This window comes from Mus musculus, chromosome 9 (assembly GCF_000001635.26).
Source record: "Mus musculus strain C57BL/6J chromosome 9, GRCm38.p6 C57BL/6J".
NCBI lineage: Eukaryota > Metazoa > Chordata > Mammalia > Rodentia > Muridae > Mus > Mus musculus.
This window is the reverse complement of record NC_000075.6, coordinates 56,311,496-56,326,230: the sequence shown is the minus strand read 5'-3', so window position 1 is coordinate 56,326,230 and position 14,735 is coordinate 56,311,496. Positions and strand designations below refer to the sequence as shown.

Sequence of the window (14,735 nt, the reverse complement as noted above, 5' to 3'; positions counted from 1 at the left end):
TAGCATGTACAAGGCTGTGGATTTAGTCCTAGCTCGATATGGAAGATAATTTATGTTTAATATATTAATAGGTTTTGTATTGAATCTGTCCCCTCACTAGTTTGTTCTCTGTTACTCATCCCTTCAAAGTAATCATGCTGTTAGATTCTGTTTAGTTTCTTTTCTTGGTTCATTTGGGCCACCATCAGTTTATTTTCGAGTCTATGTCCTTGGCTTTTGTTGTTTTAGTTCTTGCTCTATGAATGTAATACATCTCTTTTCTTAGAACGGCATCACATCGTGCCTCATAAGATGTGGTTTTTACAAGAGTGGTTTTTTTCCACTATGTCAGTTTTTGGTTTTTCTTTTGATTTTTGGTGTGTGTGTGTACACGTAACAAGTATGATACACTTGTTAAGATCGAAAAGCAAGTTTGTGAAGTAACTTTGTGGAGTCCTCTATCATGTGAGTCCTGGCCATCAAATCTTCAAGCTTGGTGGCAAGTGCCTTCACTCCCTAAGCCATCTCTCTAGCCTACCCTTAAATTTTTTTTCCTCCCCTCTTGCTCTCTGCACTTCCCTTTAGGTAAATTTTGTTGCTCTGTCTGTAAGTTCACCAATGCCTCTTTTCTTCAGAATATAAACTATTCTTTGTCTATTCCACGCAATTTCCTCTTAAATCTTAAATTTTTATTTGTCCATTTTGTTTTGAAAATCCTCAAATTCACTTACACTCACCGTGTTCCTGTTTTCATTCATATCCTGGACCATTCGAAGAATAGAATTAAAGAATCACTTTATATGTTTGTTGCCTGCTAATTGTCTCATTTCTTAGTGTCTCTAGATGGATATTTTCCTGGTTATGAATTACAGTTTTACTGCCTCTTAAAATATCCAGTAGTTTCATTAAATGACAGATAGCTGTGAATTTTCTATTCCTATTAAATTTTGTTTCTTTAAAGAACATTGGACTTTCCCTAAAAGACAACTTGCTAATTGCATACTAATTTGTTGCCTTCTAGCCTAAGCTCAGATGACTTCCATACAAGTTCAGAGTAGTCCCCCCCCCCCTCCCCCAAGGCTGTGATGTGTCTGTGATGTGGCCCATCTGTGGTCCTCCTGGTTGGTTTGTATATTCAGTAAGGTTTTTCCCTTCATGCTAGAGAGAATTTGTTAATTTTCTGCTCAGTGTCAGCTTTGAGAATCATTTATGTTTTTATTCCTTGTTAACTTTATTTCCTCGGACTTTCATCCTTTCGGGAAATGCTACCGTTGCATACAAGTGTTCGTATAGCTGACACTCAGGAACCCGGTCCCGATTCTAGGAAACCCGTTCGCCCTCTCAGCAGCTCTGCTGTGTGATCTTCAGCCACACCGGTCTCCTCCAGTGTTCTGCTCAAGTTGACAGGATTGCAAGGCTCTGTTTGGTTCTTACTGCGTTGCAGTGGAAACCGCTTTTTGCCGGAGAGGGAAGCTCTTTCTTCCTTCTCTGTAGTCCTGGTCCCCACGCCTGAGTCTGAAATGGTCTTTTCCTGTTTTCTTTACCATGTGGTTCTTGTTTGCAGTGGGAGGATCATTCCAGACGTGTTTACTCCCTCGTGGTCAAAAGCAGATGTGGAATCATTCTAGAACGAGTTATAACACCTTTGCAAAATTCCAAAACTCTCAGATTCCAAAGCTATTTTTAATCACTATTGTTATGAATAATCTTGTTTCTACTGTGGAAATGTTATTTACATTTCAACTCAAAAAGCCCATTACAACTTTAAATCAGAACTGGTCAGAAGACAATGATGTGTCATACCTAACAAATTTTATAACTCAACAAAAAAGGGTTTTTTTTTTTTTTTAGTATAAAACTGACTTCATATTATTGGATAATAACTGTAAATATAAAAATACTATTTAACGTTTCCTTACAAGTATAAAGGAATAAAGTAGCAGTGGGTAATGACCTAAAATAAACTATTTGACCTAGAGTTTATTTAATTTTTTTTCACATAATATATTTTGATCATGTTTCTCCCTCCTCCCATACTCTGCCCAGCTCCCTACCCACCCAAACCTATCTTCTCGTCATCTCTGTCTCTTACTCTCACTCTATCCAAAGAACAAAAAGAAATAAAACAAACAAAAAAAGCCTACCGAGAAACGCCCATTAAGGCCGTTAGCATTTTAAACCGTATTTCCTCTTACATTGGAGGATAGTGATACTGAACTGAACTTAGATTGTGTCAGGAGTTGGAAAACATTAATTATAAAGGGAGACTTTGCAGGCAGTCAGCTTACTATGCTCTGGTCGCTACTTACCCATGCCCTTATATAGTTCAAAAGCAACCGGAGATGATACATAAACAAAAGAACTGGAAACCTTATTTTTAGATAATGAACTTTAAATCTCATATAATTTTTATGCTCAAAATACTCTCCTTTTGATTTTTTCAATTGTTTTAAAATATAAAAACTATTTTTAGCTTGTAGACTATAAATAAGCAGGTGACAAGTTTGGCTTGGCTCCTAGCTCATGGCTTTGACTATGCCTGCTCTGTCTAACTATATTTTCCAGTGAGATGTTGGATTCCCAGGAGATTGATGCGTTGTACTTCAGTTGTGATATTTTTACTTAAAACTATCCCCTATTATTAAGTTTAATAATAAAGCAAACATGTTTGGGCCTATAGGACTTTTGAGAGAGACTGTAGTACAGAGGTTATGTTAGGAGCTGGACACGATGGCATGTGTCTGTATTCTCAGTTACTCAGGCTGAGCTGTGGAGTTTGATATCAACCTGAGCAGCATAGTGAGTCACTCAGTGTCTGTCTGTCCCTCTTTCTCCCTGTCTCTTGTCCCTCTCAATAGCTGTCTTTTGCCACTTTGTGGGGTCTTCTTTCTTCCACTATTCTCCACCCTTTCAATTCCTAACACTAGGTTGGAGAGAAAGAGATTCTTAAATCTAATTTCTTTCTTTTTGTTTCTTCTTCGACCATGACTACTACCAAACAGCAACCAACCCTCCCAAATGACCAACTTTGACCAGCCCTGCTTCTCTGGGGCCCTGGCCTTTATATACCTTATGAAAAATCCCCAGAATTCCAAATGCCACATATTGCAGAAGCTATCTGCAATTATTTGCAATATTAATGTTGCAAAACCATGCCTCTGTTAGAGCACAAGACAGTTCATAGTCAGCTGCTAGGGACACTGAAGCAGCACATCCCACACCTGGGATTACAGTGTAAACCTATTATAATAGTTCTGTCTTTTTTTAAAGAAACCAAAATTCTGTCTTTGTCTCTCTGTCTGTCTCTATCTCCCTGACACATACTCCCTCTTTCATATACACGCATGTATGCACGCATGGTGGCAGAGGCATCTGGCATCCTCTGTTAGGAAGAAAAGAGAGGCAAATTCTGTTGTTCAATTCACTTTTGGTCCCAGTCCTTAAATTGATGGCACAGTTATTTAGAGTAGGTCTTCCCAGCACAGTTAACCCAGTCTAGAAATTTCCTTATAGGCTTGTCTCCTAGGTGAATCTAGATCTGTCAGGTTGACATGACAGTCACTGTTATCCATCACAGTTATTTTGTGATGAAGTTGACTTTGTTTTAATAAACAAAAGGTTCTGAGTTCGAGGCCAGCCTGGTCTACAAAGTGAGTTCCAGGACAGCCTGGGCTATACAGAGAAACCCTGTCTCGAAAACACCAAAAAAAAAAAAAAAAAAAAAAAAAAAATGGAAAAGAAAAGATTTTAAACTTCATATCAATTCCACTTACAAGATTCTGGATTTTCTAATCCCTAGTTTTCAATCCTGGACCAAAGCTTCTTTGATTATTGCCTGCTCTTCTGGAATGCCTTCTGCATATCTTGGTTGGCCCATAGAATAGAAAATATATTTGAAAGCCTTGATTGTCCTGAACTCACTAGCTTTGTAGACCAGGCTAGCCTTGAGAGATCTGCTTGCTTCTGCCTTTGCCTCTTGAATGCTGGGATTAAAAGCATGTGCCAACCACCACCTGGTTTTAAACATGTTTCAAACAGAGTTAGTTCTTGTCTTTAACACCAACTTTAACCACAGCAAGTTCTAAATATATAATTTATTTATATGTGGTTGGCTGAAAGATGAGTAAGTAAAAAGAACCTGTTGCATAATTTGTGCTGATATCTAATATGCTAACATAAAAATCATCAACAGTACAATGTAAATAGCTGTACACAGAAATACTTACTCTTTAATCATTTTAGAATGTATGTGTGTGTATACATATATGTGTCTGTGTGTGTGTGTGTGTGTGTGTGGAGAGAGAGAGAGAGAGAGAGAGGGAGAGAGAGAGAGAGAGAGAGAGAGAAAGAGAAAGAGAGTTATAAAAATAGTTTATTCCCTGGATGATTTAAGAGTAACTTACTAACTTTGTGACCCACTACCTCTGAATACTTTGTGACCCATTACCTCTGAATCTGTGGGTTGCGATCCTTTTGGCAAACTTCTATCTCCAGAACTACTTATATTACATTTCATGACAGTAGCAAAGTTTGGTTTGGGGTCACCCACCACAACATGTGGAACTGTACTAAAGGTCTCAGCCTTTGGAAGGTTGAGAACGACTGTTCTAGAGTATATTTTCTAAAACGGTGTTATCACAATATACAATTACACAATAAAAAATTTAACTCTACATTTGTAGGTTACTCCTGTACAACTCTCTGCAAGCTCTAGAATTTGGTGCTGGAAATCCCCAGAAAGCAGGAAGCCTCAAAACCTACATATATTATACTCCTTTTACATCATTGGCTGACCCTTAACTTCACATGTAATAGAAGACACTCCTAAGGTCTAGTGGAAATTACATCTATAGTGGAAGCTGTTGAGTAGATATTTCTGGTCAGATTTGGAGTTTGGGTCCTTCAAAGTTAGAGATGGTTTGATTATTTGTTTTTGTTTTTAAAAAACAACAGATTTTCCAATTCAAGCTCAAAGCTGTTCTGTTTTTAGTAGTAAGTGCTATCTCCAAGGCTTTAAGGAGTTATCCCAGAATTAAGGGGAAAACTGAAACCTAGCCTCCCTGATAAAACAAGGCTTCAGTTTCTAGAAGCTCAGTATTTAACTTCATGTCAGCAGAGAAGTGAACGTCATTCAAGAAAGATAGAGTCTGTAGTGACTGCAGCACACTATCCATACTGTTCCAGGTCACATGTGATGAGACAGACAAATTACCATATAAGAGGGAAAAAATCTAGATGTTGAGGTCAGTTAACAGTAACTTAAAAATCAGCTATTTTAAGTGTGGTTAAGAAACTTGAAATAGGGCTGTGGGACATCTCAGTTGTTAGAGGAACTTGCTGCTAATCCTGAAGACTTGTGTTTAATCCCTGGAACCCATGAGCTAGAAAGAAAGGACAGACTCCTGCAGGTTCTCCTTTGACCTCTACATCCAACCTCTCCAATAAAGGTGAAGGAAAGGAGCCAGAACTTCCACAAGAAGTTGTGTAACTTCTGCTCCGCAGCTGTACCCTGCAGCCCCAGGCTCTCCGTGTGTTACCAAGGCTAGGCTTAGACTCAGGCCTTAAAGTTTTATCTCAGATTCTTACGTAAAGCACCACCCAGCTTTAAAAGTTCTCACCTCAGAAATCTGTTTTCAGTCAATGTGTTCTTTGAAAATAAAGATAAAACAAATATAAATCCAGACAAGTGAAAAATTAGGTAGTCCCTCGTCAATATAAGTATACCATTAAAATGCTGAGAATTTTTAAACTAAGAGACAGTAAGTAGTATTAGATTGAAAGGTGGTGCTATAAAAGAGACGAAACCTCTCAAGTAATAAGTAAATAAAATAAATAAAAGACAGTTGACTGTGGTTTTATAATGTATATAGCAGGTTAATATATGATTACAGTATACAAAGGGAGAATTACAGTATATGGGTGATATTTCAAGATTCTTATTTGCTTGTTAATAACTTTAAACTGTGATAATTTGAGAATACATATTGTAATCTCTAAGCTGTTAAATTAAAGCACTGAGAAATATTTTATTGAAATCAAGGCAATGAAAGATAAACAAAACTAACAAGGGACAGAAACAATAGAAATAGGAAACATTTAAATGGTAAAACATTTTGCACCCAAGCATTTCAGAATTTAAATGAATTTAAATGAAGTATAAATGGAGACTAAACTCTCCATTAAGAGTCAAGTTTCAGAGTGCATAAAGATTTAAGGCCCTAGCTATATCATATCTACAGATCAGACATTTAAAATGAGAAGATTGAATTAAACACAGTTTCCTTTTATGCTTTCATTTTATGTCTATTATACTTGGTCATCAGCAAGTTCAAGAATAAGCTATTCAGCAGAAATAATTTGGGGGGCTTTTAGTCAGGTACTGAAAGAGCAGCCAACACCTGTCCTTGGGGAATTACTTTTCTGTCACTGAGTACTTTTTTTATACTTGATTTTAAAACTAAAAGTTGCCTAAAGTACATTTTTCTTTTCTAAGGACTTACAGTGGAAAGACAACTAAATAATTTTGTCACCATTCTTCAAGACTTACATATTTTGGTAATCCTTACATCCACATGAATGTTTAAACACTGTAAAACATTAAGAGTACCACAGCTGTGTTCAATTTAGATAGCTTTTGATAGAGCTATGCTCCAAAGCCTCTCTCTTTTTTTTTAAAGTGCTTTTTAAATTTTAAAATGTATTGAAGGATTTAATTTTATACTATGTAAGCATAATCAGAAATCTTTTTATATTTTGGTTCCGAGCCTATCCATTAACGGCTGAGCCATCTCTCAATCCCCAGGAATCATTTTAGAGTAATAATGGTCATCTTTCACTTTCTCTTCTAGTCACTTTTTTATGAGTGTTGTGCCAAAACCAAACTGGGGATTTGGCCAGTTTAGAATTCTTAAATTGAATGCCCAAGAGTCAGAAGTGGATTTTTAAAAAAATGTTAATTTTTATAACTATTTTCAGCTTGTTCATAAATATATTTTATGCTTAAATTTCACATTGCTAACTGGCTAATTAAATATTCTCATTTGGAGATAGCTGGAACAAATATTTCCCATTCAATAGATAGCCACATGTTTCTTGTAAAACGAGTCTTAAGGACAATCAAATAACATTTTCAAAAATCTTTGTCATCAGTATTTTGGTTCTTAAAGATAACTTGTTTTTTGTTAAGTATGACAGGGGAGTTCTCAGGTGTGTGAGGTTGTATTAGTTTCCACCTAAATAAGAAGGTTAAATCTTAAGTTAATTAGATTATTCGTGATTGCTGAATGAGGGTAAAATTCAGAATATCCAAGGGCAAAGAAACAAATGCAATGTATTTGAAATTCCTCTGCCTTTTATTTAACATGGTTTCTCTCTCTCTCTCTCTCTCTCTCTCTCTCTCTCTCTCTCTCTCTCTCTCTCTCTCTCCTACAGTAAACATCGGTACTTTCAGAATATAGGAATGAGAGGCAAGGAAGAAAGGACATTCATCATACGAAGATTTGAATCACTTTGAAACTGTAAAGGGATGTAGCACTTGCTGCCAAACTACCTTGCTCACCAGAATGAAGGAAGTGCTTCAGCATTAAATGGTAACCATAATCCTCCTATCGTGTTGTTCCACGAGCGTTTTAGAGCACTTGAAAGACTCCTTCCTAAGTTTAACTGTGGAAGACCCTGTTAATCTTACAGCGTAAGGGAGTTGGGCTTAGTTGGTCCTTCCTGCTTGTTTAGAAGGATTGCGAGGCTTTACTCCTGCTTCTCAGCAAGAACCAGAAGCCACTTGAAGAGCAATATGGTCTGTACGTCTGTCACCCACCCTTCACCAAGTATGCTCTCCCTCGACAAAAGGGAAGCTCAGCGCCCGAAGGATTTAGTAGTTCCTTCCATAGATAGTTGTCTTCTGAGTTACATTTTAGTTTCCTTACTTTATATCAGATTTGTTCTTTTATGTTTGAAATTCTAATTTCATATTTAGTTTCTTTTTTGGCCCTTTCTACCTTAAAAGAAAAAAAGAAGTTCAGGAATTGAAAAGGAAAGGCATGAACATCCAGAATAGAAACAGTATTTCTTTTTGAAGACACTGTGAGCATTCTTCTCCTTTCCATACTTAAAAGCCTGTTAGGTGGCAGGCAGGGCTGAGCACACATTTGGGAAGACTTGGGGTAATGAGTTGCTTAACTCTTGATCTTGGGCCAAAATTGTTTGAATGCGTGTTTATAAAGATTCATGTTTACAGCTTTTTCTGGTATTTGTGTGTGATCTGTGCATACATGTGCATACGTGTGCATATGTGTGTGTGTGGTATGTATCTGTGAATGTATTCCCAAGGTTGACATCAGGGATCTTCCTCAGCACTCCTCTCCTTATGGACTGAGACATTTCTTTTGCAAAAGCAACTCAAGGGAGAAATGGTTTATTTCTAGCTGTGAGTTCCAGGGTAGAGTCTCTCATTGCAGGAACCTGAAGTAGCTAGTCACATCCATAGGAAGAGCACACAGGGAATGAATGCACGCATTCATATGCTCAGCTCAGCTTACATTCTCCACATTTAGGATAGCTCCCTGCCTAGGGAATAGTGCTAGCCCATAGCGGGTGCCTCTGTCTTCTACCTCAGTTAATGTAGTCAAGATAATGCCCCAAAGATACGACCGCAGGCTAGCCTGATCTAGACAGTTCCAGAAACTGTCTTCCCAGGTGATTCTAAGTTGTGTTGTTAGTTGGTAGTTAAAATGAACTACCAGAAGTAGAGGTTCTCAGTTGATCCCAGATCTTGCCAGGCTATTCATATGCCTTCTGTTTAACTCCCAAGCTCTGCTACTACAAGAGGGCTTTTACACCTATGTAGCATTTATGTGGACACTCTGGATATGAATGTACATCTTCGTGCTTACAAGGCAAATGCTTTATCAACTGAGCTATCTCTCTAACCCCAAACTGTAACTTTTATTGTCACTGGTTGTCATTTGCTTTTGAGTGGTAGCCATTTGCTTGCTTGAGTACTGTGTATTAGTAAATGAGAATAATTGACTACATCTATTTCCATTTTGTAAAATGCAGGGAATGTGAAGAGCTAATCAATGGACAGTACTATGTACTAGACCTGTAGTATGTACTAGTCCTGAGTATGTACTAGTCCTGGATTATGTACTAGTCCTGGAGTATGTAGTAGTCCTGGATTATGCACTAGCTCTATAGTATGTACTAGTCCTGGGTTATATACTAGTCCTGGATTATGTACTAGTCCTGTACTATGTACTAGTCCTGGATTCTGTACTAGTCCTGAATTATGTACTGGTCCTGAGTATGTACTAGTCCTGGGTTATGTACTAGTCCTGGGTTATGTACTAGTCCTATAGTATGTACTAGTCCTATAGTATGTACTATTCCTATAGTATGTTCTAGTCCTAGATTATGTACTAGTCCTATAGTATGTACTAGTCCTGTAGTATGTACTAGTCCTATAGTATGTACTAGTCCTGATGATTCCAAGATACGTAGGACTTGTTTTAAGGAAATTGTTTAGATTCAGGAATAATGTACCAAAGCATGAATAGGTATTCTAATTACTATTTCCTGCACTGATTTAAAAAGAAAGATTTTAAAACATTCTTCAATTCTACTTGTAATTAGAGCTTTTCTGTCATCTTGTCTTTCATAGCCACATAGTCACATTCATTGCTTTGTAAATGTCTAGGTAATTCTTTCTGGTCTTCTGCCACTATTAAAAACAAACAAACAAACAAACAAACAAACAAACAAAACCCTTGCATTCTAGGGAGCAACCTTTCAAACACAGCAGAGATTGAAGTACTCAGTGTTCACGCATTCAGGTGTAAAAATGCATGAAAAGCAATGAAGTCTCCATTAATAAAGTAAGCTTATTATATTTTTAGCCTATCTACTCCTATAATCTTTAATAATTCTTATTACCAAACTAAAACCATACAATGTTGTCAGGTTTTATTATAGTATGTTGACCATATTTTTTAGAATTCCTAATGTCATTTAAATCTATTTCTCAATGTTTTTCACTAACTTTGGGCAGGATCATTAAATTCACAGTATCAATTGTACTTTTCTAGCCATTAGTTGGCATGTTATAAACTACTGAATTTGCTATCGTGGGTAAAATAGTAATAGGGAAGAGTTTAAAACTTCACTCTCTACAAAGTAAAGCATGAGCGTGTGTTGCTTCTTCTACCTAGCCCATTGCTGAAGTTGTGTCCCACGTCCAGGAGGTACATAAAGAACCATCTACATCTATATGTTATCATCTAAGCCAGATGTCGCAAAAATACAGTCTAAAAAGACTTGAACAAGATTTAGTTGTTCAAATTTAGAATCAAACAATCATAAGAAACTTAGATCTTTAGTTGAACTATCATGGCCTCTTCTTTAGAAGATAAAATGTAAGGGTGACATTCTAGCTATGTAATATTAAGGTTAAGTCAAGCTTAACTTCCATGCTTAGGTCAAGTCTGGTTTTAAGTTCATTTCATTAGCTGTAGGCTGTGGTCCTTATAGATGGGAAAAAGTACACTGAACAGCTTTAGCTTGACTTAGACTTGACCTTACACTTGTCATGTTTAATAGGCCTCAGAAGCATCCACTGCAGTACCTAAAATTAGGAAAACCATCCATATAGAGGGAAGCCCATGTTTAATTTGCTCAGTCAAAACAACTTAAAATAATAATAGTAATTAGTGTGTTACTGAATATTTATGGGATGGCAAGCATTGAGATTATCCCTTAATATGCTGTGTGTTAGCTACTTTTATATTGCTGTGATAAAACTCCCTGTTGAAGACAATTCATATAAAAAGAGTTATTTGGACTTATGACTGCAGAGGCTTAGTGTCCATGCTGGCAGAGCAAAGGCGTGCCTGCAGGAAAAGGAAGTTGAGGCCTCACATCTTGAACCACCAATAGGAATTATTGGGAAAAAACCTTGAAATAGCAGTCTTTGAATTCTCAAGGCCCTCCTCCATGACATGCCGCCTCCAACAAAGCCACACCTCCTTAGCCTTCCCCAGCCAGCACCATCAATAGGGACCAAATATTCAAATGCCAGAGATGATGGGATTTTAATTTAAAAAAAAATCTTTATACGATATATTCTGATCAATTTCCCCTTCCAACATCTGCTCTCAGATCTTCGCCACCTCCTCATCTCCCAACTCCTTAACGTACCTTTCTCCAGCGTTTTAGAAAACAAACAGGCAAATAAAAATCAGAATAATTATAGTAAAAAGCAATACACAAACACACACACACAAAGTCTAACAACACAAAATCAGAAACCATAGTATACAAGCAAAATGCTAGTAAAACAAAAAAATGTCCAAACAAAGCATTGTGAGACAAGTCTACAAAAATACCTGAGTTTGTTTCATATTGGCTACCTACTTCTAGGCATGGAGCCTACTCTTAAATGTGGCTAATATGCCTAGTGAGACCCTGCTGGAGAAAACTAATATTTCCTTTCCAAGTAGATGTCAGTTGGAGATAGCTTTTTATTTAGGGGTGAGAACTTGTGTCCACTTCCCCTCTCAGTACTAGGACCCCATCTGGCTTGAACCTGTGCAGACGCTGTTCCTGCTGCCTCGGTCTGTGAGTTCAGCAGTGCATTAGTCCTGTGGTATCTAGAACACATTGATTCCTTGGAGTCATCCTTTCCCTATTGCTCAGAATCTTTCTGCCTCCTCTCCTGCATAGCTCCCTGTGCCCTGAGGGAAGGAATGTGGTGAAGGCATCCCATTTAGTACTGAGTGTTCCAAAATCATTCGCTCTTTGCACATTGAGGACATTTTATTCAAACCAGCATATGCTGCTTTAGAGTTTTTTGTTTTTTGTTTTTTAAGAAAATGCCATTCTCTAGATGACTTAGAAACAAGAGAAATTTGTCTCTCATGTTTCTGAAGGCTAGAGTCTGTGATAAAGGCACTTATGGACTAGAGTCTTGTGAGAGCATGTATCTTGGCTCATGAATGGTTTCTTGTCACTGTGTCCTAGAAGGCACAAACAGGGTTCTAGCCTTCCTTGTCTGAGAGCACTAATCCATTAATCAGGACACTACCCTCTTGACCTAATTACCTGTCAAAAGCCTTTCTTCCAAGTACTAAAATATTGTCAACTTAGAATGTCGGAGAGATCTAAGTTTTGATTCTGTGACATGTGTGTTATGCTTAACTCTCCTGACCCTGCTTGACTTAGGGTTTATTGAAGAGTACCATTTTGCTTTTACAGGGAAACTTATCCTCAAGAAGTTAATTGAATTGATCATTATCAGATGACTAAAGATAGAAGTAGGCTGTCCTGACTTTATACCCTGAACTCTTAGCCATGAGTCCACCTTGGCTTATTCTACTTTGTAAAGATTTCAACTGGACTTGTTTCTTTCGTACCTAGTTGCACATGTGAGACAATCTTGCAATTAGCAGCATTCTTGATGCAAATAGGCAAAACTCTCTTGAAAAATGTATAGTTGTTTTTTCTGAAACATCTGTTTTACTTTATCAGTCTTTTTGTTTCCTCAATAGCTTAAACATACTCAGTATGTGTACTTATTGATTATTATGTTAACTGGACAGTTGTGAAAGGTAATCACTGAAATGTCAATTAATATTGAGTAACAGATCTGGGGCCAATTTTACATTCCTTATAACATTAAAGAATTTTAAAATGTTTGCATCCAGTTTGTGCTATAAATATTATAAAAGAAATGTTATTTTATATACAAATGTAACCAGGACTTCAGTGATGTTCAGTTAATAGTGGAGATGTTTTTTTGAGTTACAGCTTTGTTCTTGCTAACTAGTGTGCCACTGATACCTTAAATCCTGTGTTTTAGAAGAATGCGGCTATCATTCTTTACTTTCAGATGTATTTTTCTAGATTTTTGTTAACATGTAGCCACTCTTAAGTTGTTAAAATTCTTTACTTTTGGAATAATTGCCACAGAAATACTTCCCAGTAGAGTAAATTACTAAGAAATGACTGTATCATGGAGAAAGCCTGTCTCTATGCTTGCATGCCCAGCAACGCAGTGCAGAACAGTACTGCGCAGTAACACTCTCGTCACGCTGTCTGGGAACAGTTCCCCTTGTGAGGATAACATGGTAAAATGACCCTGAAACTGGTCAGGTTTCTCTGGACAGTTCTGTGGATTTGACTTGGTTGGTTTGATAGTGTTCTGTTGTTGTTTGGAGTTGTTTTGGAAGTGCCTCACGCTGGTGAGGAGGCTGGCGGAAGGCAGGACGGGTAACAGTTGTGACTGAGATGATTAGTGTGGATGTGGAGAACACACGTTCATCATTTGATTCAGTGTGCCAACTGTAACAAGAAGCAAATGTTGAAGTTGATTACAGTTGAAATATGTCTAAACGTATGAGTGATGGAGGAACGCAGTTAAGTGCAGAGACTGCTTATTTCTACCCGGAAGGGAAATTCAGTCTCTAGTTTTAAATGTTTCTCTTTCATTGTTTTATGTGTATAGGTGTTTTCCCTGCATCTGTGTTTGTGCACCATGTGCATGCATGATGCCTGTGTGGGGCACTGTGGAGTTACAGATGGTTGTAAGCCACTATGCGGGTGCTAGGAAATGAACCCAGGTACTCTGGGAAAACAGCCAGCTCTTATAATCACTGAGCTATCTCTCTACCCCATCTTCCATGTTTTTAAATGGTGAGAAACTGCAGATCTGCAAACATGCTTGCAGTTAAGCAATCTTCATTTCTAACCCTAATAATATGGGTATTAGCAGCTACATAAAGGAGGGAAAAAATATCATTCTGGGCTGTACGTTTTAAAGAATAACAATTTGGTACTTGCTCATCACAACAAAACCCATATAAAAATATCAGTGATAAAAATGAAAAGAAGCTTATCACTAAAGAAACTTGTTTTCCTTGGAGTCAAGCCTGAGTTTTGTTTCCTTCTGTTGGTTTGCAGTTTAAAAGGGAAAAACCATTTAGGCACTATAGCAGACACTAATGATTTATTATAGGTCAGTGCACACCTGTGACCGGAAGGGATACAAGACACAGAACTTTTGTTTTGATGCAAAGAGGAGGAAATGCCATCAGTATCTTTATTTGCAGATTGGTTTCTTGCCTGCTTTTTCTTCTGTATTCCACTGTACATCTGCCAAGAATGTAAAGGCACCAAGACTCCTGGACACTTATGCAGTCTCCCTCCACTCCCCAATTGTCCAGCAGGTATTCAAAAACTAAAACAGCCAGAGTGAGAGTCTACTTCACACTGGTTGAGAATAGCTATAATAACAAATACTTTAGTTTTCATTCCTTTTGATGTATGATGAAAGAAAACAAAAAAAAATTAAACTTTGGCAAGAACATAAAGAAGCTGGAGCCTTATGTATTGCTCATGGGAATATGAAATGTTTGTCATTATGTAAAAGGTTGGTGTTTTATCAGAAAGGTAAGTATGAAGGTGCCATGTGATACTGCTGGTTTAATGTTTGGCACGCATCAAACAGTAAGGAAAACTGATCTCAAACATTTTACACAAATGTGTATAGAAGGAATATTTATCAGATCCCAAAAAAGGATACCACCTGAGTATCTCTCAGGAGATGATTGGATTAATCATTGGTAAATCGGTATCTAAAACTTAACTGTGTAGATAATAAAGTCTCCTGTAATCCGGATTGGCCTAGAGCTTCCCTGCCTTGTCCTTGCCAAAGCTGACCTTGACTTTCTGATCCTCCTGCCTCTACCTACTGAGAGTTGGAATTA

The 14,735-nt window shown here is 37.4% G+C and overlaps 1 protein-coding gene and 1 long non-coding RNA gene across 4 annotated transcripts in view; one reads left to right on the top strand and one right to left on the bottom strand.

Annotated features, from left to right (window-relative positions):
* Peak1 (pseudopodium-enriched atypical kinase 1) overlaps positions 1-14,735 on the top strand; it is a 217,097-nt gene that overhangs the window by 91,992 nt on the left and 110,370 nt on the right. For all 3 annotated transcript variants that reach the window (XM_006511168.4, XM_006511167.4, NM_172924.3), the window contains one exon: positions 7,411-7,568. The gene's annotated coding sequence lies outside the window, so the exon portion shown is untranslated. The remainder of the gene's footprint in view (positions 1-7,410; positions 7,569-14,735) is intronic.
* The window catches only part of Peak1os, an 83,799-nt gene continuing 70,152 nt past the window's right edge, over positions 1,089-14,735 (bottom strand). Inside the window, exon 6 of the long non-coding RNA XR_003948326.1 lies at positions 1,089-1,603. This is a non-coding gene — a long non-coding RNA (pseudopodium-enriched atypical kinase 1, opposite strand). The remainder of the gene's footprint in view (positions 1,604-14,735) is intronic.